This window comes from Argiope bruennichi, chromosome X2, assembly GCF_947563725.1.
Source record: "Argiope bruennichi chromosome X2, qqArgBrue1.1, whole genome shotgun sequence".
NCBI lineage: Eukaryota > Metazoa > Arthropoda > Arachnida > Araneae > Araneidae > Argiope > Argiope bruennichi.
Window position 1 is genome coordinate 45,971,014 of NC_079163.1, and position 24,463 is coordinate 45,995,476.

The following is a 24,463-nucleotide window of genomic DNA, read 5'->3' on the forward strand; positions in this document are numbered from 1 at the left end:
AATTTCACCTTGAGCTATATGAATCTTTCAAGTAACAAATGCATAAAAGTTGATTTTGAGCAATTGTTCAATAATATGAAAAGATCGGGAATTCAGAACCAAACTACAATAAAATACCCCTCAAATGCAATGTACGATTGATAGGAGGATCATGGTGACAAAGAAGCAAGAAGACATATTGCAAAGTGATTTTCCAATCTGAGTTCTTAAAACTTGCTCGAAGAGAAAAATGAAACCACGAATAATGAGGTAACTCTATGCAAAATACTTAAGTATCGATGCTTCGACTGATGACATGAGGTATTATTCTACAGGTCCACACATATTGCTCAAATAGCTCGATAGGGTAAACCTATCGTATATTCTTGAAGAAGATTTTGCCAGAAGTATCTACTGAAATATATTCGCTGTAGTATGGTATCTCATTCTCTTTGTTATTTCACTGTCATAGAAACCTCAGTGTCCTTCATACGTCATGTTTGTGTCTCCATGTTCCTGTATTATCATTGCTTCATTTTCTATATCTGATTTACATACAAATTATTGAATAATCGCTCTGAATCTTCCATCATAAAAATAAATTGATTCATGAACTATAACAGTAAATTATATTTAATTAATATATAGCTTTTAAATTAAACAAATCAGTAACTAAAATTTAGACATTGCATACTCCTGAAAACTTTGTCTCTTGTTATCTTTGAAATAAAATTCATTAAGAAATTTTTGACTTTAAATTTTAGTTCATCTGCTTGTTCTAGATGGATTATTTATATAATAACTGCTATTAAAAATTCAGTTAAATAGCAAATTAAATCGATAAGTTAAATTTATTTTGAATCTACATTTATTCCATAAGAGAAGCTTATTATTGCAGATATTCATAATAACTTATAATTTTGCTATCTTTTGTTTCTAATTGTCTTTTAAATATCTCATTCATCAGATTGACTTATGGTAGCTCCCCTCTTTGTTCCTATTTAAATGATAAATGCTTCAAATAAAAACTGAAAATTAAGTTTTTGAGGTAGCAATCAGCTTTTAAGTCTTGCATCAAGAAAGCTTAATGTTGCGTACTTCAAAGATTTTTCTATCTTTTGTTGCTTCTTCTCTTTCAACTTATGATTCGTAACAGCGGCAGCAAGTCTTAATTGAAGCGTGTGCGGAAGTCGTTTAAAAAGACGTCTCTCTTATTTTCCTGGATGAATTGTCCCCTTTTAAATTTGAAAGATCAGACTTCGCTAATGAATCTCTTGCACGACGAAATGACTTATTCTAACTGTAATTATTCGAACTTTTCAAAAGGAAAAAAAATATATGGATTTCTAAATAAAGAAAATGAAAAGGACGTTTATACCAAATGCATCTTTCTTTTTTTATATATACCTTTGCATTTTTTCTTTTCTTATACATATCTTTGGTATATCAATATAGTTCAATTTTGCAATATTTTTGCGAAACAAAGCGTTTTAATAATGATCACTGTTATAATTTAGTCGATGAAATCAGAAACAGTATTACCAAATTAGTAACCTGACTGCCGAAAGGACTTAAGGGAGGGGGAGATTAAGATGAAAATAATTCAATCTGTGTCACATGGCGGACTTAACTGCTCATTAGATCTAATATTTAACTGCATGTTGTACATACACTCTATGCATGTTCTATTTAACTTTGTGCTGTAATAAATACTACGTCCTCCTTTTATCCTACAAAATTTTCAAATGATTCCAGTACTAAGCATGATGCGCCGGATATGCCTTTGCATGATTATTTGAAAATATAGTTCTATGTTAATTGTAATTTCAAATGTACTTTTAATATGGATTTGAGGATTTTTTACTTTATATAAAATTTTATATTAATTTTTTTAAAGTGCATAAAATCTTACTTTTTTTTTCATTTCCTTATATTGACATTTATATTCATTATTTTGAAAATTTTCAGTATGTGCATCGTGAAACTGAAAAATATTTATTGAAACTCTATTAGTATTTACCATAATAATTTATGCTATATGAGTCAAAAAATATTTCTTTACAAATGCTCAATAATCGTCTATAATCATTGAAAATATATACTTGTACAGAATTATCTTTGATTTGATATTTTATGCAACATAAACTCGTTACAGCTTTGTAATGATTTAATAATTTGCTTTCAATATAGTATATATTTGAGATGGAGTTTCTATTAACATTTTATTTTGACTACGATCAAATAACAGTCTTAAACATTTATAATTCTGCAGATAATTCTTTAATCATATCAAATTGGAAGTTATTCTTTATTAAACATTCTTACCATTTTTATGAAAATAGAAATTTTTTTAATTCTTTCATTTGCATACACACCATAATAAAATCAGAAGCATGCTATTAAAATCATCATTCATGAATAATTTAAAGTAAATTTACGAATTTTTATAAATTACTCATTTGATTACTGATTTATATTAATTTGGTTATTAACGAACTTGAATTTATCTTTAAAATTCATTAAAAGCAGATGTCTATGTTTAAAGTGAATGTACATTTAATCAACAGTTAAAATTTGAAAAGTTAAATAACTTTTTTAAAGCAATAGCTTCCAATATATTATTTTTTAATGCAATTAATATTCAACAGAGGTTTTACATTAAATCATTTAATAGGCAGATATTTCAAATAAGCTGTCAGATGTAAACAATTCTTCTTTATAAAATCTGAGCGATAAAAATATTTGGCTAAAAATATCCATTTGAAATTTCGACACCTCATCGCTCATATTTAAAATAAAATAAATAAAATAAGTTTTTATCTTAGCTTTTACGATAAACATATAGAAAGATACGTACGATTTAAATGATAGGATGTTGTCAACATTTTACAGATAGTCACGGGCTTTTAAGCCGTTGCGTAACATAAACAAAAATACCGCTTCGCTAAAACGGAAATGCACCATGAAGGCGATTTATGTAGGGCTTGATATGTTATGTTAGGTTGCAAATGACACTGTCATTGCGATTTAACGATGGCTTAAAGACTTTTTACTGTTATTCTTTGAGCTGGTTAGGTAATCCGAATGTAGTAGGTACTGAAAATGAGCTCGAATGTGATATTTGAAGAGTTCGTGATTTTAGCTTAGATGAAAAAGAAGAAAATAAAAATTTTATGACTATGGAAAGAAGCCATGAAGCATGTTATCCAGATTTTCAGAGATTTTTATTAGTTTCTGTTGAATTCAAACACATCAGAAGAATCTCAGATTCTTCTAGAAATTTAATTTTCAATCTATTTGCAAGTGAAAATAATTGTTATGAAGATGAAAATTATTTTAGCATCCATATCTCTACACAATGGATTCAACGAGTGAGTGAGTTTAATTAATGAAAACATTTACATTTTTTTACTGAAAATTTTTGAATTTTGCTTCTTTTATATAAGTAAAATGGAAATATTTTATGCATAGTGAATTACTTTTTAAATTTATATTCATTAACTTTTTTTGCTTCTGATCTTTTATTTCAAATTCTTCTTCATCGATATATAATAAAAAGATTCTTTTGGTTTATTTATTTTATAATTTAATACTGATTTTTATATGATTTATGTATAAAGTTAAATTAAATTTCTGTCAATGTTTTGAGAAAAAGAAATCATACATAGATTTGAAAAGAATGAGACTATGACAGTCGGATTCTCTTTATAATTGTTAAATGATATAAGGAAAAATATAGAGCTTGAATTTAAGTACTAATTTACATTTAATTCTCAGATTACTATGTTATTTCTTTTTATGTTATGTCGGTTACATTATTCAATATTCAATACCAATTAAACAGAGTGATGGTAGAATTCTTGTCGCAAGAGGAAGGTGTAAGTTTGTTAGAAGTGCTATGTAAAGCCGGTGCTATTTCAGAATGTACAATTTTTGCATTAGGAGACCTCTCCAACATTTGTTCTTGTCATATGCAATTGTGTTATCAGAATTCTTTGTAAAAGAGCTGTTGTAATTTTTGCAATTTAAATTAATGTCAGAATGCCGTGTTACAGAAGGGTACATTTAAATATATTTTAATGAGGTATAATTATTTATAAAAATTCAATTTATATTTGCCATACCTTTTCTTGTATTATTTTTAGTGTTTCATTTCAACCGTATATGTTTCATTATTTAAAATTTGCTCTGCATCTTTCTGTTTAAAAGCGAATCTAAAATTTATCAAAAGCCTAAAGCCTTCCTTCGATAAAAGTTGTACTTCTGACTTTCATTTTACTGGCTATAGTTGAGTCGTAAGTAATTAAAAATACAAAAAAAAAAAAAAAAATAAGATAACCAAGGAAAAAATATTTACGTCTGCTGATGGTTTTTTAATTTCTCATGTACCGACTTGAAAATTAAGCAAATACACAAAAGACAGACATATATTAACTTCAATTTAATAAGTGTATTCCTTTGAAAGAAATGTTAGCAAAATTTAAAAAAATAGCATTAAAAAAGCAATAATTTGTCCACTTTCTCTTTGCAAATAAATAAAAAATTAACCCTGAAAAAATTCAAAATATGTAAAGAATGCATTTAAATTTTTGAATTAGTAATCCAATTATTGGATTCATAAAGCCTACAAGAAGATGGGATTTCATAATGTGTAATGGGATAAAATGAATCCATGTCGCACTCTCATGCCAAACGTAACTATCAACTTAACAGTCTTCAAAGCATATGGACAGTTTCTGGTTCCTATTGTGCAGTTTTGCAAGAGAAACTAACAGTTTAATTCTAATCAGTATTTTCCTGTATGTTTCCAAAATTTGAACTTGGACAAATAGATTGCAGTTATTTACATACATGCAGTTATAGAATTTGCCAAATTATTCAACAACTCAAATTCCCTTAAACTTACCTTTGAGTTTAATAATCACAACTGAATTGTCAAAATATTCCTAATAATTGGAAAGAAACAATGATTGCTTATTTAAAGTAATAAAAATGGTTATACATAAGTAGGAAAAAAAATAATAACTCATGTATTATTGCCGCAATACCCCATTTTATTTTAAAGTCAAACGATTTTATCATAACATTAATGGAATTTAAATATTTTATAATTTGATGCAATTATAAAATCAAGAAACATCAGAAGACTTTTTAAACTACAGACATTTTTAATCTTCCTAAACTAAGTGGGCATTAATTTCTACGCAATACTGAATCTTTATAATTTCGTAGTTGAATTAAGAACTCACTAATTATTTACTAATGAACAGAGACTTATAGCTTGAAAATTGCAGCAACATAATCATTTTTGTTATGCATTGTGTAAAAGCTCTTAAATTTCAACTGTGCATAATCATTTGAAAATGTGTCGGAGTGATATCACAAACTGTTTAATGAACAGTGAAACTAATTCAGGATACAAACTGGAAATAAAAACAAAATTAATTTTTATATGTCAGTTTATAAAGAAATAGAATTCTTCATAAAATCGTTCTTTCAAATAAAAAATGACATTTTCAAAATTAAATTCCAACTTTAATCTTGGTCTCAAATTTCCTCAAATTATAACTTATTTCCTGTTTAAAATCTTTGTTATGTTAATATTTGGAGGAGGAAATTGTCCTTTAAAATTAAAAGAATAAAATATTTACTTAAAAACATTTACTCTTTTTTTTTAACATTTTTTTCTATGACTTAAATCGTTAAGATTCGAAAATACATTTATATAGGAACTTATTCAAAAATAAAAACTTTATATTAATCAAAACAAATTATTGAGGAATCTATATGCATGAAAAATTCGTTGTCTAATTGCTTTTTCGTATATTAAATAGTAAAAATAAGAATAATTGAGTGTAATAAATAAAGAAAAATGTATAAAAATACTTTGAATATATATATTGCAGATATAAGAATACTTTGTTGAAACATCGAAAGACTGGCCCATGGCTATCATTTGACATTACTGAAAATAATCTTATATTTTTAATTCCAATGAGTCAGGCTTATCTTTTTTATTCGCATTTGATTTTAATCGGTTGTATCAAACTCGGATAAGAGCATTGGAGGCTTATAAAGGAAAAAGAAATGAACCGACTTAGTCATGAGGTAATCTTAAAACTGTAGAAGCACTCGATATTATTACGAAAGGCAGAACAGAATTTTAATAGCTTTCAATTTATTTTGAATTTCAATTTATTTTGGTATAAATTAAATAAGGAATCTGATCAAAATAATACTGAAAGAAACTACATCAGTTCTTTTGATTAAACCTTATTTGAACTGAACAAGTAAGTTATTGAATTATAATAAACTGCTTAATTTTGTTAAATGGTTATGTTTGAAATTAGAAGTAAGTGAATGTTTGAACTAAAAATTTACTTGTCAATACAATTTAAACCAATCAAAACTTCTATAAGTATTTACTTAAATGCATAAAACTCTCATTTTGAGGGATTTTGAATTAACGGATGGATAGTTTGGTATTAAACGGTATAAAATTTGACTAATTTAAGAAATGCTATTATGATCTTAGGTTAATGAATAACAATATTCAACAGGAAAAAAAATGGAGTTTGAGACATCTTTCTTATTTTTCTAATATGCAGTTATAAACAATATGATATTTACATGAAATGTTTTCATTTACATTATACACCACAATTTCAAAAGTAATATCCAAGATTAAATAATGTTCACAGTACCATTCATGATATAATAGATTCAGTTTCACGAAAAATCTTTTCATCCCAATTTATCCATTAAATCGAAGATATACTGCTTCAAAAAATTAATTATTAAAAGCTCATAAGTACAAACTCTTAAGTCCCTTGATATGGAATTGGTAAAGATTTGAAGTTTCCATTATGCCGATGTTGTCGAATTTCTTATCGACCTTCGGAAGATGACCTAGTTAACAACACCCGGCACTCAGGGAATTTAGTCACCTACATGAAAAATAGCTGACAAGACAGATTCATGAAACAGTAAGGCGAATCGTGATTACTGGAGATGATGAAAAACACCCAACTCAACAGAAAACGATGTCTGCAGTGCTTTGCATATAGTAAAAATATGTTTGTGAACTATATAAGAAATACAATATTGACAACAGTAAAATCGTAATATTAAAAAAAAAAACACAATAAAAATTAATTTTTCTTTTTAATCTTATGAGTCTATTTTTTATTAAATTTATGGATGCATTATTATTAATATTTCTCAGATACGGTTTGCCAAACAGTTTTTAAAGCCACAGATATTTTAGTTACAACAGCCAGTGATGGATAAGGCATTTCTGTGTTTCTTTTAATTTATTCTAAAAATACTCGATAAGATCAGCTCAGATTTTTCTGGATAGAAAATCCGTTAAGATAAATTCAAAAAATATTTCTAGGAAAAAATAAATTTTTTTTGGAATCTGGGAAAAAACAGATACCCTGCGAGACAATTCCATTTCCACCAGGACGCAAAAAGGGTATAAACTGATTTCAGACGTTCACCAATCAGATTTGTATTTGAAAGGTACTGAAAGTTTTCAGATGCTACGTACCATTGGATATGAAGATTCCAAAAATAAAATAATAATAATGCAAAAGGATCTTGCGCAAGAATAATACCTCAGAAAAGTATTTCAAAACCTGCGAAAATTTCAGAAAAGGCTTTCTGAAGATATCTATATATCAAAAAATAGTTAAAGAAATTTATATTTTCCTGTTTATATCGGTCCATTGATAAATATTCAGTCAAATAATGATCAAAGCAAATATTTGGAAGTTTTTTATGCTATGCAGCTGTTTTATGGGTTACTGCTCAAGCTTTGATTTTTTTCAAGTACTTCAAAGGCCATGCATTTTTTTTTCTTACTACAATGCTTTCTAATGCAATTGGATCCATTTACTTCAAAATGTTCAGTTACATTGAACATTCAGAAATTCTATAATCTTCCGAAGGATATGCATTTTTATTATTTCTATTTGAAAGTGTCTGAATCATTCTATTTACAAATTCTGAAAATTTATTCTATCTCTAATTATTTATTTTGAAAATTTATTTGACTTCTTTCCTAGTTTTTAATTTAAGAAAAATAGCTTAACATCTGTTAAAATGGAAAACAAATAGACAAAAAATTTGAACCAATGGCATGAGACAATTCCAACAAAATTTAATTTGGAATATATCAGATTCACTTACTGTTATCTTTTTCTCAAAGTACCATCTTCTAATCTTTTACAGTGTAACCCGTAATATCCTTTAATGCCATATTTATTAAATGCCAATGCCTTAAAGTCCTGCGTTTATGATTGTTTTAAACCTGACTTCGCCTGCATTGACCATATTTAGTAACAACTTCCGATTAAACTGAAAGAAATTTTAATTTACTTTAAAATTTAGACCATATGGTTAGATTTTTTTCCTTGCATTTAGTTCAATTTCACTCTATCACAACAAGTAATTTCAGAGCGTTAAAATTTAGCATTAAGTTTTCCGCATTCTTGTTACCGGCGTAATTTTATGGTATCAATTTAGAGTTATATTGGTCTATGTTTAGCATAGCATAGTCCAAACAGCCCTTGTCCAATGAACTCCAAACAAATAAACGAATTAAAACTGATTTAGAAAGTTAGGTTCCCAGTTATAGATGCATCATTGCAATCACTACATTTGCTTTCAAATGGATGGAAATATTTTGGAAATTGGAGCATATTTTCCTGATTTCATCACGCATCTAAGAAAACGAATCTATATGTGTTAATTTGAAAAAAGTATTCCATTACTTTGTATTAAATGTTGAAATCATTATTTATGATAACTAATTGAAATAAAACTAAAAGTTTTTTCAAACAAAAGACAAATCTGCTGTATTTATTGATAATGCTCAATCATGATAAATTGAAATATTGCAAGCAGCTTATGAATGATTGCAAATTTTTAAATTCTGAATTTTAAAGAGAAATGATAAGAAAGTGCGATTTTTAAAATTTGACGGTACTGATGAGTACGAGTAAAAATTAAGATAAGATTTTTCTTCCATTTTCTGCTTGCAAGTTAGTAATGCACTGAAATAACATCTGTTTAAATGTATGCATATAAAGAAGTTTTAAAAGATTTTTATTCAAATCTATCATAAATAGCTTCCTAAAGTAATGACTTAAATGCTTTTATTTCGTTCCATTCTATTTTGGGAAATTTTAATATTTTGTTCAAAGATTATGAAAAAAAAGTCAGCATTTGATTTTAAATAGAAATCTTTTCTGATAACAATAAGCATATAGAAATTGTAGAAACTGAGAATCAAAATTAAGGATTGCAATTTCAAAGTCCACATTTAGTATTTTTTGTTTAATCATATTATCGCATATTTATTGATATCTTACTATTTTTGCAGACATTTTTTTTTCAGATTGAATTTTAGAAAAAAGCTTGTCAGGCATTTTTATTAATGAAATTCGAAATTAAAACAAGCATAAGATTATACAATCTATTTTGAAATCACATTTTGTCTTAAGATGATATGACTTTTCTATCCCAAATATGATTCAGTTTTGCATCTTATTTGCCTTCAAATTTCGTTGCATAAAAATATCGAGTTATTCGAAAGATTTGCACAGATTCAATTGACTGTCTTGTAAACAATGATAGAGGGATTTTGTTTGGAAATATAATAATTGACCTTTGAGCGTTCCCTTGCTCGGACATTAAACATCCAAGCGATAGCCTATTTCTTATTAGACTTTGTAAAGCATGTTGATAGTCACCTGCATTGTTCTGCATATAGCAATACAAATATTCTGAATTGACTAATGGATCTTCATTTTATGGGGATATGTCAAAAACTGCATCTCAGCATCTCCTTTGAGTGCAAAACGGTGATGCAACAGAAATGAAGATGCAACAGAAATGCTGCACATTGTAGTGAAATGCGTCATCCCATAAATGTTGCCCGTATGACCAAGGGAAGTTATGCAGGGAAAAAACTATGCAAGCAAGTAAAATATTAAGCTTCCTTTCGTCTTATGTTAAAATTTTTCTTTCTATCATTACTTACAATGAAGTTATAGCCATTTGCAATTGTTTTAAATTACCTTATATTATCTGAGCAATCAAAGCACCAATAATTCCTGTTCATCCCAAATAATTTCATGAGGCGCAATTTTAGCTTCTTTATAAATCTCCCCACTCCTACCATGAGAATCTAACATCTGCATGGGGGGTTGTCTGTTCAGGCCCCTCTGCCCTACCTGTCCTGGTCAGTGGCCTATGCTGCGGCATCCGACAGCGCGACATTCAAGCTAATCAATAAGTAGGTAAGGGCGCTGTGGTGTCAGCCGGCAGATGGCAGCAGGAGCGACCAGCATCCCAGCGTCAGTATCGGTCTGATCTCGGAACGCGAAGGTTTCATAGCGGAGTCCCTGGGCTCCCTCGTCTTCCTCTGGATAATCTCCGATTCGGTGACCCGGATGCGATAGATAGCAGGTACGGATCTCATCATCTCTTTTCACCGTATTGATTCGTTGCTTTCTTTTATTCCCCCTTCCCCTCAATACTCGCACTTGACTGCTTTGGATGGCATTTTTCTGCAGAACTTTCTGTTCTTCGCTTGCTTTCTTTCTTTTCACGCTCGTTCGGAAACTGCAACTGAAAATCGATAAGGAAGTAAGGAACAATTAAATCTTCTCGCGAATAATCGATAGGAAAGAAGATAAACAGAGAGCTGCGCGCCTCTCTTCAGGATTAGAAGGGGTTCAAGATGTCAAAGAATGTCGGTTTTGTAATCTGTTAGATAACGGCATATTCGATTGTTAATCAATCAAAAATTTTAATTTTGATAATTAAAAAAAAATTTTTAATGACAAGGAGACTTCTTTTGTGCATTTGACAGGAATTATAAAATGTTAATATAAAGTGAATAGTTAAAATTTATAACGTATGATAAAAGTATAGGTTTAGTAATAATAATTAATATTAATTCTTTTAGCTTTAAATATTGTTATGCCTGAAAACGAATATCTGATGAAATAAAAAAAGAGTATATTTTCCTTTTAGTAGATGGGAATGATAACTGTGTTCGTTACTTTTGGCAAAATGACAGACAGAAAGAAATTTCCCTTAGTTGAAATTGGAAAGTATGTTTATCAGCTAATTTTGTGTCAAATTGGAAATAAAAATTAATGGCATTAATTTATTTCATGAAACCCTTCTAAGTAAAATTGATTTCACCATAAATATGATAAAAATTAAAAATATATTAATAAAATAGGTGTAACATCTCGTATTTTCTGCAAAGTGCATCTGAATCCCGTACGTTTTATTTTCTGATAGATAAAAAAAATGCGAATGCTTTTTTTTTCTTGCACCGAGGCATGATAAGAGCGTTATCTGCTTTTGGCAAAATGACAGGTGGAAATATAGTTGATTCAGTGATAAATCCATTCATCAATTATCATTAAACTGATAAATTCATTCATCAATTATTTTCTGTGAAAGTTATGGCAAACTCAATTGTAATTTATATTCTTGACTCATTTTAAGCAAAACTGATTTCCTATATATATAATATATATATATATATATAATTATAAAAAAATTTAAAATATATTTTAATGATGTGTATTACTATTTTTGCAACTTGCATCCTGAATCATGTTTGTTGTATAATCATTTTTTATTAGAAAGCTTGAATCCCTTTTTATTTTTATGTTTGCTAAATTTTTTGAAGGAAGAATGAAGAATGTTGTATCAAGAAATGTGAATGTTCTTTCTTAAGACATAAATTATTTTATATATTACCATATCTATCTGATTAAAAAGTTATTCCCTAAAATTATAAATAAAGTTGGCTAATTATTTCCAAAAAGTTATATCGCCATGAGAGGCGGAAGCTTTACTTCAATAAATTTCAATTTTTATTTTTCTTCTTATTGAGGATGAACTGTCCAGAAAGTTGGCCATTCATTCTGTCATGTGAGATTAAATTTTTTTAAAAATAATCCTACCGAAAGATTATCATTTATAATTATTTTTAAAGTTATTTCAAATTTTAAGATATTTAAAAGGCAATGAAATGTTTTATTTTTCAATAATTTTTCCTTCAGTTTTGAGATAATTATTTCCAGATCTGATAGTTGAATATTTTACATTCCAAACTTTTTTTAAATACTTTATTTGTCGGATTTGAAATTATTTTGATTTTTTATTTAAATGTAAAAACAATGCCTTTTAATAAAATTTGAGGGATGCAAACACGTCATAATGCAGAAAAAACAAACAAATGTTGTATATGATAGCATAATTTTTACAAATCCAGATATTAGTTCTGCTTTTTTTTGTTCCCCCATTTTTCAGAGGCTGTTTGAAAGCACTTTATCTAGACTCGTATTCTTTTACTGTTCGAATGTAAATATCTATTGAGTTTTAGTTGAATTTATTCGAAATAAAAGGGTCATTATATTAATAATAAAAATGTTAACGATCAGCAAATATGTGACCCTGAACTCCAAACATATCCGTCCAATGTTGTAAATTTAACTCGAGATGTTTTGTCTACTTTCTACATTCAAAACGATGACAAATAATATTTTGAATAACGGCATTTAAATGATTTCAATAAAGGAGAAAGATCAGACAACTCTCAACGTTGCATTTTTCTTATTTTGAATTATTATTTATTCAGCTTTTGCCTTATGAAAAATGTTATCCATTTATAAAAGACAAACTTCAACAAAGAAATAAGATTCGATTTCAAACTGGAGTATACCTAGAAAACTCCATTTAAGCAAGAATTATTTTGAGACATTTTTTTAGTAGAATTTAATTTCTGAGAAATGTTGAAAACGTTTACGTGCATAAATGAATGCAGATTACGAACAAAAGTTGTCCAAAACAATAGGGCGCTTCATCACTGCGCTTGGTTGCTTTTAAGAGTTATAAACACTACCTGCTCAACGGTCCATTGTTTGGAGACCAAATTTATGCTTACCTTCCAAAATACTTAGAATCATTTCAATTAATAAGTTGATTCTTTTCTGTAAAATCGTTACGAACTCTACAACCCAAGCTTCTGTCACGACGAGAAAAAGAAAACGTTCTTTATTTCGAAAATCTTTTATTTCAAAAACATCTTCATATGGAAAAACAATGTACTTCGGTTTTAAAATGCCAGGGTAATTCAGTAATTCATCTTAAGAGACGTTATATATGCTTTTGAATTCTTCATGATTTCTATATTAAACTCTTTAATAAAGTAGGATGAATTTAAATTAGTCTACAAGAAAGAAAACAATAACTTGTGGCTAAATACAAAAGCTCTTATTTTATCTACATCTTATCTGCATTCAGTACGAATGAAGTCATGTTTGTATATTATTAGACCTTAACTTTGGCATCAGAAAGTAATTAACAATTTTTAGATGAAGCTAGTTGTCTAATAATTTCCCATATCATAGTCAAATTAAAACTGAATAACAATTCCATTTCTTTTAAAACTAAATATATCGAATGTTTTCAGCTTCAGAAATTCAGTTTGAAATGCATTTGAACATTATATGAATATTATGTTGAACTTATGTTATGAATTATATGAACAATTATATGAGAATTAGATCGCTTATTAAATAAATACGAATTTAAAAATACAAAGTCTTATAAAATATTAAAAATTTAACACGAGAATATTAAATGAAAAATTATCATTACATTTTATAAATTGCTTGATAAAACAGATGAAGAAACTCGCAACAATACTGCGCTCAATTTCTGAGACACCAAAAAATATCGCAATAATGAAATATAAAATCAACTGATAACAAAGACATCGAGAATTTATGAAAAAACAACAACAAAAGAAATCAAATGACTGGTTCAAAACTTTTAATAAATTGAAAATATGAGGCTGCTAATGATCTAGACATTCAATTTACTTTGCTTTTGAATATTGAAATATTCCTTTTCTCTCATTTCGAAGCTATTAATAATGACAGCAACAAAAGAAACATGCCGTTGAATAACCAGAAAATATAGTTAACAGCAAAGCATTCGAGCTTTATGAGAAAAGGCAAAAAGGATTCTTTTTAAAATAAAGCAATTTTAATTAAGTGATTATTGGTAATAATAAGAATACTAATGATATAGATAATCTAGTTATTTTTGAGCTTCGAATTATTCCTTTTCTGTAACTTTTAGGCTATTACGAATGATTCCAGAAAGAGAAACATAGTGATAAATAACCAAAAATATAGCAGCAGAATAGAATTTGAAACTTTGGAAAAATATTCGAATTATTTATTCAAAAAATTAATAAACTGATAAATGATAATGATGAGGCTGTTAATTATTTAGTCAGCCAATTTTCAAGTATTCTTTTTCTTTCATTTCGAGGCTATTACGAATTATGACGCCAACAAGAGAAACATAGCAATACATAACCCAAAAAACTCCTGTATGAAACTCTCTCATGTAATATGCACAAGAGGAGCTTACAGTGATACGCAATTGCCGTTCATTAATTACTTAGGTGAGCATCAGCACTATTATGACGACTATTCCTCACAAAACATCGGAAGAAGAAGAAAAAAGTTTACCTGAAGGGAAACCCCCCTCCTCCCCTACTTCAGACTGTGACTAAAATAAAACCGGGCGACATTCTATTTACTTCCTTTAGAGATTTTGTTTTTAATTTTTATTTTCATGTCGCAGCTGCTTCTTCTTGATGAGATTTCTCTAATCCGTTTCTTGAAGATTCCGATCTTTTGTTCCTATGTCCGTAAACACTATTCAACAGAATGGACTAAGATATTTTTTTTTGTTTCATTTGGCATTTCAAGCACCCCAATTAAAGACGGGGAAGTAGATCTAAAGATAGAAACAATTGCGGTCTTTTTTTCTTTTTTTCAAAAAACCCAACTCAGCATTCTTTGCAATGGAAAAAGGCTTGAATCTTTGCCAGTGGGCTGAGTAACTGCCTTTGCGAGGTTCTGTATTGTTTTATAACAAAAAGTTTCCACAGCATCAGTTATTTTTTTTTTGTATTACTGGTGTTTAAGGGGGAAATATCCTGATCTCTCTTAGCTTCCGTGATTCCTTACAAGCTCTAAAAGTCATCTTTTGTAAGCAATCTATATTACCAGAAATATAGAATTACAGTCTTTGCAGTTCAAAACACTCTTATTATGAAAATGTTTCATGTTTCCATACAAATACAAATATTCTCTTTGAAAACAATTATTGAGAATCCTTTCATTAGAAAATAATGAATATTTCTTAAATCTATAATCCTAAAAAATAAAAAAAGATGGATTCATCAAGATGCTTATTTTATCATGATAATTATTAAATCACGCTATTTCCAGTTTCAAAATTCCCTGTTGTGAAACAGTTTTTGAAATTTCATTAGACACAACTTACACTCGTTGATTTAACATATTCCCTAAGTTTGCAGCAAACAGGATAATAAATTTTTAAAAAATGGAAATTTCGAAGCAAGTTATTTTCGCAAAACTCATCCGATTTATTTTCAAGTTCAATTGAATTGCTTGTTAAACTATTTTGAAGCATTTTTTGGTCAATAATTTTTAATTAAAAAAAGATATTAAAAATTTTAATTGGATATTAAAACATTTTTCTTTTCAAAATATGACAAATATATTTTGCTTAGCTAAGCCAAGTAATTCTGTAGAATATTTCAGGTTACCAATAAGTCATTCTCTGAATTCAGCTGTTACCTCGAAAAACATAATGCAATTGATCCAATTGCTTCTAGGGGAAAATATAGCATGAAGTTCCAGAGCTTGATTTCTGTGCAATTGATCATTGATCGAGCCCTGGGGATAGCATGTGAAGAAGTGTGTTTTCATTGATCATTATTCGCCTCGTGCTATAGAACCGCCTTGACCAAATTAATCTTTTCACTCAATATTCGACGAATGATTTCTCTTTTTATGTACCCTTCAAACAATAAGCTCTATGTGCAGAGAATCGAATTCTTAGTGTAAGCACATGGCCATCGTTCCTGGAACAATAGTTTCAGTTTTGCTAGCTTATTTCACATTTCATCAGGTTTAGAGCGTGGTGATGAATATTGGATTGACATTGTCAGAAAAGATTGCTAAAATGGTGACATGCAATATGCAATTGAAGTGAAATTAGAAACAGATTGTTTTTCCTTCAGAAGTTTAAATATGTATTTATCCTTCTTCAGTAGCATTAATTTGAAATCAAAGACTTATTACGAATATCTTTATACCAAGGGAGAAGTGATGAATGTTTGGTTTGCAATTTCAGAAAGGACTTTGACAAATTACATGCAACTTTGAGCCCAATATTGATAATCCATAAAAATTTATATAATCAATGATTGGCTTTATTTTTGGATAATTGTTTCCAGCCTGATTTTTGGAAGGGTTTATTTTGTAATTTTACACTTGAAAACAATTAAATTAGAAAAACAAATTTAATGACGTAGTTCTTATCTGGGAAACTATTATGACCACATTTAGATCAGTATATCATGCAAATGAAATTTCTTAAAACGTCAAGAAAAAAGTCTCCATTATTAAAGTATTATTCGAATCAATTCTAATTTCTTGCTAACAAAAAAAAATCTGAATTTACTTTAAAAAAACAACTGTAAAGTTCAATTTTCTTTTCACCATATATTAAGCATTTGACGCATCTTTCTATAGTGTAACATGCCAAACTATTTTAAATAATAAATTAAAACCCCAACGTTTAAATTATTGAAAGTAAACAACCAGACATGAAGTTTACGTAGGTTTATCAGAAAAACTGCATGAAGTTTGCATTTCTCATTTAAATAAATATTTAATATATTGATAAAAAGTGTTAAAAATAGTAGATCTTTATATTTGTATAGCTTTATAAATTTTCATTGCTAGAAAAAAAGAGAATTTCTGTCTGTAACTTGAGTTTTAATTAATCTTTTTGCTATACTTAAAAGTATTAAATGTATTGCGAAGAATTTATTTAAATGCATTTGGATGATCAAGATAATTTAGAACTTTTCAACAATTTTAAAGTTAGCATGGCAATTTTCGGGGATATATTAAATGTCATATATTTATTTGTTCAAGAGTATAAACAACTTCAAAACAAATAATTCTTCACTCTATCTACAAATAAAATTTATATTTGAAAAATAATTCAAGCTTCCTCTTAAACGAAATAATGCAGTTTTTGCGCATATAAAGAACTACATAGATAAAATATCGTTCTTTTCCGTTTTTAACCCCTTTCAATGTTTTAAATGAAGTTTTTTAAAGGAAATAAAAACGAAAATGTAATTATTAGTTACTAAATATGTGAAAAAATGCAATTAAAATTCCATTTGCATTTCATGATTCCAGGATAAGTATCCTTAAATACAACCGATACAACACAGAGCTTTCATTTTTTACCTTCACTAACGTCGGAAGCTTTGAATAAAATTAAAGAAAAAAAATCATATTTTGCCTACTGGATGAAAGAATTTGATGTCCTTATAAATATTATATCTACTTTAAAAGCCATCAACGAAAGCTATAAAAATTCGAGTGAAAGCAGATCCCTTATATTAAACCGAGAGCCTAATACTAAAACCAATTCTGAAACGCAAGGATTTTAATAAAATGCATAGCCTTGAAAACTATATTACCACGTTTCACATTTATGGTCGCAAATTTTGCAAGGAGCTGTGCATTTTAATACGGATAAAAGGAGCATAAACTGCGACGAGAAATTCTAGGTGAGGCAAAGATGGGGCCCGATCGATGAGATGCTTTGCAGCTGCGCGGATGCGCAACAATTTCAAATACGGCGTTTTCGAAAGCGCGTTACACAAAGATCTTCTTACTTCCACCTGCAGTTTTTTGTTTTTTTTTCCCTTTACAGCAGCGCAGATGGAAATGGATATTGCTCGCTATTTGCTTATTTTTAACACTTCTTTCCACCGAGTTTCAGTAATTTCAGCTGCAAACAGAAAGTAAGCGATGCATTCAATGATAGATATAACGCACAGTGATACCGTCTTTCAAAAAGAATGTTATACAGAGATCTTACCCTCACCAGTAGCCATTTTTTTCCCATTTACGACGGTTCGAAATGAAGCTACTTTTTAAATACAACTGAATTTATGGCAATTGTAAAAGTTATTTCCTTCATAGTTCTTAGCAATTTCAGAAATAAATAAATGTGCGATAATTGCTGCATGTTTTAGAAAGCGTGCTATATAAAGATATAAATCTCTTAAGCGTTTTTATCTTTTAATAGTAAGTTTCACAGATAGAAATAAGAGCTGTTCCTTACTTCTTCATTTAAAAATCTGATTTTCAAGGATTTTGATAATTTTAAATGAAATCAAAAAGGAATATATATTTATAAAATATTGCAACCTTAAAATAAAAAATTTCATATTCGTTTCATACATCGCATTTATGAGTGCAACCATGAAAGAATAACTTTCGGAAAGCGAACAATGACTTTACTATCACTTTTAGTTTTTTTTCTTTTTTTTAAAAAGCGCAGATAGCAATAAAGATTTAATGTATTACTACTTCATCTTAAACATTTTTACGTGATTCTAAAATTTTGGTTTCAACAGAAGTTAGAGACTAGTAAGGAATGAAGCACCTTACAAGAAGTACAACCTTAAAATCAAGATGATTACGTCTATTTCGCACATTTTTACAAACATTCAATGAATAATTTCAATGAAGGTTTTTGTTCTTTGTTATTAAAGTTGCATTATGCTTTTTATTTTATTCAAACTATCAGTGCATAAAATTTATTCAAATATGAGTTTAGCTGATCAAGGCAATTTTGAATTTTTAAATATTTTCAATTTTGGATGAGGTGTTATTCAAGTTTTCTAATAAGCTTTTTGCATTTACTTGACCAAATATGAGAACACTTCAAATAAAAAAAATTCTAGGCTTTGGCGAGATTTATGATTCTCTTTTTGAATCGGAAAAAAATTCGTGTTTATTCTTAGAAAGATGTGTACATTTCTATGCATTATAATGCCTTTATTTTTTTCTATCGTGTGTAATATTTATTTTCTATCGTTTTTCGAACAAAAAAAAAAACTTATAAATTCTGTAAATTTGTTTCGACTTTCATACAAATTTATATTTCATGTGTTCTATTTATTAAACTAAAAATTCTACGTTATTTAGATCCTTAAGAAATCACATATTTATAAGTGGAGATATACTTTTCGAAAGAGATTATTGAGACAACAGATTTGTTTCTGATTTATAATCATCAGAGTAAAAGAAGAAATCTGAGAAAATTCCTCTTTTTTCAATAAAAGGTTTGGTATTTTGAATTTCATAATAAATTTGTCGTGTTTAGTTATAAAAAGGATTTGCGAGACTTTTTCTTAAAATAATCAAACCTTTTGTAAGGAAAATGAACTTAAATAATCAACCAATTCACATGAGAAATAAAAAAGGGCACAAAAACTTAACAGTGTATACTTGGCAGAAGTGGTAATCTAATCATCAACTTTCAAAAAATGGTTGCAAAATTTATAAATGGTTATTGAACCCGTTTGAATTTAAATAAAGAATACATAAAAAAATAATTAATTATTCATTTTTTGAAAATTTAATATTAACAGTTAAACGATTATCCGATTCATAAAAATGCAGAAAAGATTTAAACTATGAAATATGTTAATGCAGACAAATTGTACAGAAATAGTTTAACAAAAATAACAGCATGCGTATAAAATATGATTGAAAATTATAGCTATGGAAGTAATTTATCTCAAAATGATACATCCTTCTTTTTTAAATAAAAAAGAATAAAGATTTAAAATATAAAGAATGCATGCCATATTTTAAATCTTTCAAATTTCCCACTAAATATTAATAGCAACGGCACATGAAATAATGTTTATGAAATCAAAACTTAAAAAAAAAATCCATATAAAGTTTCATGTGCAGAAAAACATCACTTTGAAGGTTATCTTGTTGATTTTTTTAAAGCAATTGTTTTCACTTGTAGAATACTAGCACTTAACAATCTTTGTTGCAGTGCACGATTATTCGTTGACATGTATAACTGAAAGCTCAGTATTATTTTTATGCAAAAAATGCCGGTGATTGGCTTTTAGACATGTCAAATGTCCACCTCTGAAATCAGACCTGTGAATAATATAACGAATTCATAAGCACAGAATCATAATGAAGGTAAGTTGAAACAGCGACGGTGGAAGCAATTATGATAATGCACTTCGCTGACAACAAGTGGGAACGTTTATTATTTGGTAACTAACTGTCCAGCTTTATTCATCTAATGCTAAATAAAGGATAAATAAGAGAGACAGTGGGTTTTTTAAGTGATTAAAGCTAGCTCACAATTTAGTAGTAAATTAGATGAAATTGCGTTCTGCTAATAAAATGATAGACTTTGCTCATAAAAGTATAAAAAGAATTCATTAAAGATATAAGTCAAAATTCAGAGAAACGCTGTGAGCCAATTTAAATAAACGAAAAGCTATGCTTTTCAAATTTAAGAAAGCGAGAAAAATGATAATTTGATAATTGCCTTTTAAATTTGAATAATACTTTCGTTGGTTTCTTCTGATAATTAAATTTCATTCCAATTTGCTTTCTATTATAAAACTCAAGAAGTTTGTTTACGATAATTCTTTCCTATTTATTCGCTATCTTTTTTTTAACCCGCACAAAGATTTTAAAAGATTAAAAAATATATATTTATTTACCTGTTGTATTGTTTTTAAGGTCCTTTATAATCTATTGATTATTTATATGAATTACAAACACTTGTCTCCGAAAAAAAGTAAAATGTAAAATTGCATTTTTTATGTACCTTATAAGAACCGGGAATTAATACTTTTACGAAATATAAAATGGAGCATGATATAAAATCAATCTAATCTTCTATCAGTATGAAAAATCAAGAATCATCAATCGTTAAAAATCAAGGAGGAAGATAGAAGTTATCTCAAAAAATAAAAGAATATCATTCTAATAAATCATAAGCTTCTATATTTATAACGAGAAACTCAATTGCTTTAATAACTTGTAATCATTATGTTTTCCAAGACAGACGCTTTCATTTATTTTATTTACCATTCTTCCAAGATTAAAATTGAATAAATAATCTTTAGAAAATGGAAATTTGATGTATATGAAAACCTGCCCTTTTTGTTCATAATAAAATAAAAAACAATGAATTCTATGTTATTTTAACAGTTAACGATAAATAATGCTTTCGAAATACTTTAAATTTGTTGTCATCAGATATAACAGATAATAAATTCTATGAGCAAGAGCTATGTGCAAAGTTGTGCATTTGACAAAGTTTCTTTAAAATTAATAAGTTAATTTTATTTATTATACATTAATAAATTAAAATATTCTTGTTAAGTTATCCTCATGCAGATGCTTTGAATATTATAAAAATCAGTTGGGAGACTGACATTTTAAAGCTCTTCAGAACTTATTGTTAATTTCAAGCATACTTTATTGTGAGAATCGTCATATTTTATTATCAAATAAAAATAAACAATTCGTTTTACAACTGTTTTTGATAAATTTGAAGAAAATATAAACATTAGAAAATATTGCTGCCATTCCAGAAATCTAATTGCACTTTTTGCAATAAATTAGCAGAATCAAACTGAAACGGTGCAGAAATGTACGCATTTAAAAAATTAAATTGTAATTTTAGTGATTATCTTATCAAAATCAAACGTATCAAAACTACCTATATTATTCGCTTAACTGGATATTTTGTCTTTTGTGAAATACATATATATCATGTAAATGTCTTACATGATATATAGTCAGTCATATTAAAAGATTTTAAAGTCAAGTCATTCTAAAATTAATTTATCTTCTTAAAAGCAAACTGTTTTAGAGATAAACCAATTTTGCGCCGTAACTTCTTTCAACAACCAGTTGTACCCATGAACTGCTTTTAAATAAATACTCGTTTTCCTGGCGTAATATCTTGAAAAGTCGCAAATCGTAGCTGAAAGATCTTTTAATTTTCAAGTATGAGAGAAATGACAGTTACTGCACAAACTTACGATGTTCACTGCCAAAGTATTTTAATTTTTCTGTCACTTTGCTAAGAAAATACTCTACCAAGTGTTTAATTGAGCTTATTTTTTGTTAGTAGACTCTTTTATAAAGCTTTCTATTTTTTTCAATTCTTTTATGGTTTAGAGGATAATAAATACCATTCATTTCTTCCTATTATCAATTTATTTATAAAAAAATAACTGTATACATGCTATTTATTCAGTTTTATTTACTGTAGTATATATTAAGAGTTGTTGTTTTTGCTTGAACCGAATATAGGGTTTGTTATTGGTTGTGGAGTTAAGAGTTACACATTTTTTGGTTAAACAATGCACAAAATATGAGGGATAGTTAACCAAAAATTAAGAATTCTGCCACTAAAAAATTAGGTTTAAGGTTTAATTATTTATTCCATTTTAGATAATATTTCAAAGACCATTTAACTTACATCAATAATTTTATAAAATTATGGAACATAAGGTTTAAAAATTTTAAAAAAAAATTCATTGCAGTGTATTTTAAGCAACCACATATTTTAAACTCCTTTTATGTAAAGTTATTTTAAACAATTTTTCATTTAATTAAAAAACTATCTTACTGAAATATTTTGCGCCTGCAAATAACGTTGAAAGACGGGATGGTGGAATTCAAATCAGATTATGTCATTTTGTTCAGGTAATATTCTTAATCTGAAGCTTGAATTCTCTAAAAACTAAAATGCTTCTAATAAAATTCGATATATCAAATTAATATCCCTTATATAAACTTCACTATGATTTGTTAAGGACAACCCTTGTAGTAAGGAATAGTGTTCCTATAAATAGAATGGTATTTAATATTGTAATTTTCCAGCATATTTAGAGATAACACACTTTCACAGCTGAGATAAGCACTAGTGCCGTACACAGTGCGGAAATTCGGTGGAATTGATAATCAATTGGTCGATAAAATCCATAGTCCATTGGTCACGAAATCGAGACTGTCAGGCCACTGCGAATCAAGTTGATAGAAGCAAATTATGTTTTCTATCAGAACTTTAAATCTTAAAGTTATTGGGTTGTAATAACTATAATTTGCAGTAAGGTTAAACAGAATGAAAGAAATACATTTGTATAGGCAAAAATTGAAAGTTCCCTTGTATAGGTAATTTATGATAAATATGATTTAATTTAACTTATAAACTTATTTTTAAACAATATAATCTCAACTTTATTTTGATAATATAAGAAATGTGTTTTGCATTGTTTCATTCCAAAATCAAAATGAAAATTGTACATCTTTCGATTCGAAAGCTAAATTAGTTACCGATATTCAAACAGTTTCTTAATAGAAAGCATTTATATATTTCTGCGTTCTGTAACTTATGGTTTTGTGTATTAACTATTCTTCTTTAATGTTAATTCGTATTGCACTAATGCACAGTTTTTCAATTTTTAAACAATTTCTTTTGAAGATATTACCAAAGTTTTTAATTGCTTAAGCATCTTAAAAATCCGTAAAGTTATTAAATTATATAACAATGCCAAAACTTATGTGAATCAGCAAAAGACATTCAAAATCAGGGATAAAACCTTAATATTAGCAGGTTCATTTCAAAAATTTGAATGAATTTGCATTTTATGGAGTCTATGTGAGCATTTATGTCTAATTTGAGTCTAATTTGCATTTTATGGAGTTTTTCATTGCACTTCATTTTAAATTTGATTTGAATTAATATTGAGTGATCCTTGAAATAATTCAATATGATTTCCAAATGTTTTCACTAGTTAATTAAAGTTAAAAATTCATTTACTTAATTAACAGTAATCAATTATCAGGACAGCAAACTGACTCATTGCTTATCAGTTCTAGCGAGCTGATGATAAGCATATAAAATAGCAAAATGATTGCCCTGGGAAAGTGTTTAAATCACTATATGATGTACATTGTGGTGAGTGATGGATGGAGTGATGGAGTGAGTTCTTTTATAGCCTTGAAACTGAACTGCATGCGATGTCAGTGGAGCGTTATTTCTTATAGAATTTATTAGCTGTTAGGACAATTATCTGTTTATAGAACCCATTACTTGTTGTAGTATGTTTAATACTTGTAGGATTCAAATATTCAAGATTATATAATAATAATACATAACTCCCAAGAGGAGTAGCCATTAAAAAATATAGAACAAAATATAAGTAACAAAAATAGAATTCTGTATCTAGTAAAAATTAGAAAACAGATTAAGAGTCGCCAGAAATTGATAAGTGCGATTATGGTTATCTCATAAACTACTTTCAATGTCAAATTAAAGCATTGTAACCGTATTGTATTAATGATAATTATTTTTATTTATAGTAATTGTTAATAATATATTACTTTAAAGATATTTCTAATGTAATTTGGTAACTTGAATATGTATCTGGCCTCAAACTATGATAAATATAACTAATTTCAGA

The 24,463-nt window shown here is 27.8% G+C and overlaps 2 protein-coding genes across 3 annotated transcripts in view; one reads left to right on the plus strand and one right to left on the minus strand.

The window, feature by feature from the left end:
* LOC129960109 (protein NCBP2AS2 homolog) overlaps nucleotides 1–24,463 on the minus strand; it is a 100,784-nt gene that overhangs the window by 75,570 nt on the left and 751 nt on the right. The window lies entirely within an intron of this gene.
* LOC129960108 (poly(rC)-binding protein 3-like) overlaps nucleotides 1–24,463 on the plus strand; it is a 108,811-nt gene that overhangs the window by 10,573 nt on the left and 73,775 nt on the right. Inside the window, exon 1 of one of the 2 annotated variants that reach the window (XM_056073235.1) lies at nucleotides 10,337–10,455. The exons of the other annotated variant lie outside the window; for it this stretch is intronic. The gene's annotated coding sequence lies outside the window, so the exon portion shown is untranslated. Of the gene's footprint in view, nucleotides 1–10,336; nucleotides 10,456–24,463 lie in introns of those variants that run through there. 2 annotated transcript variants of the gene reach the window in all.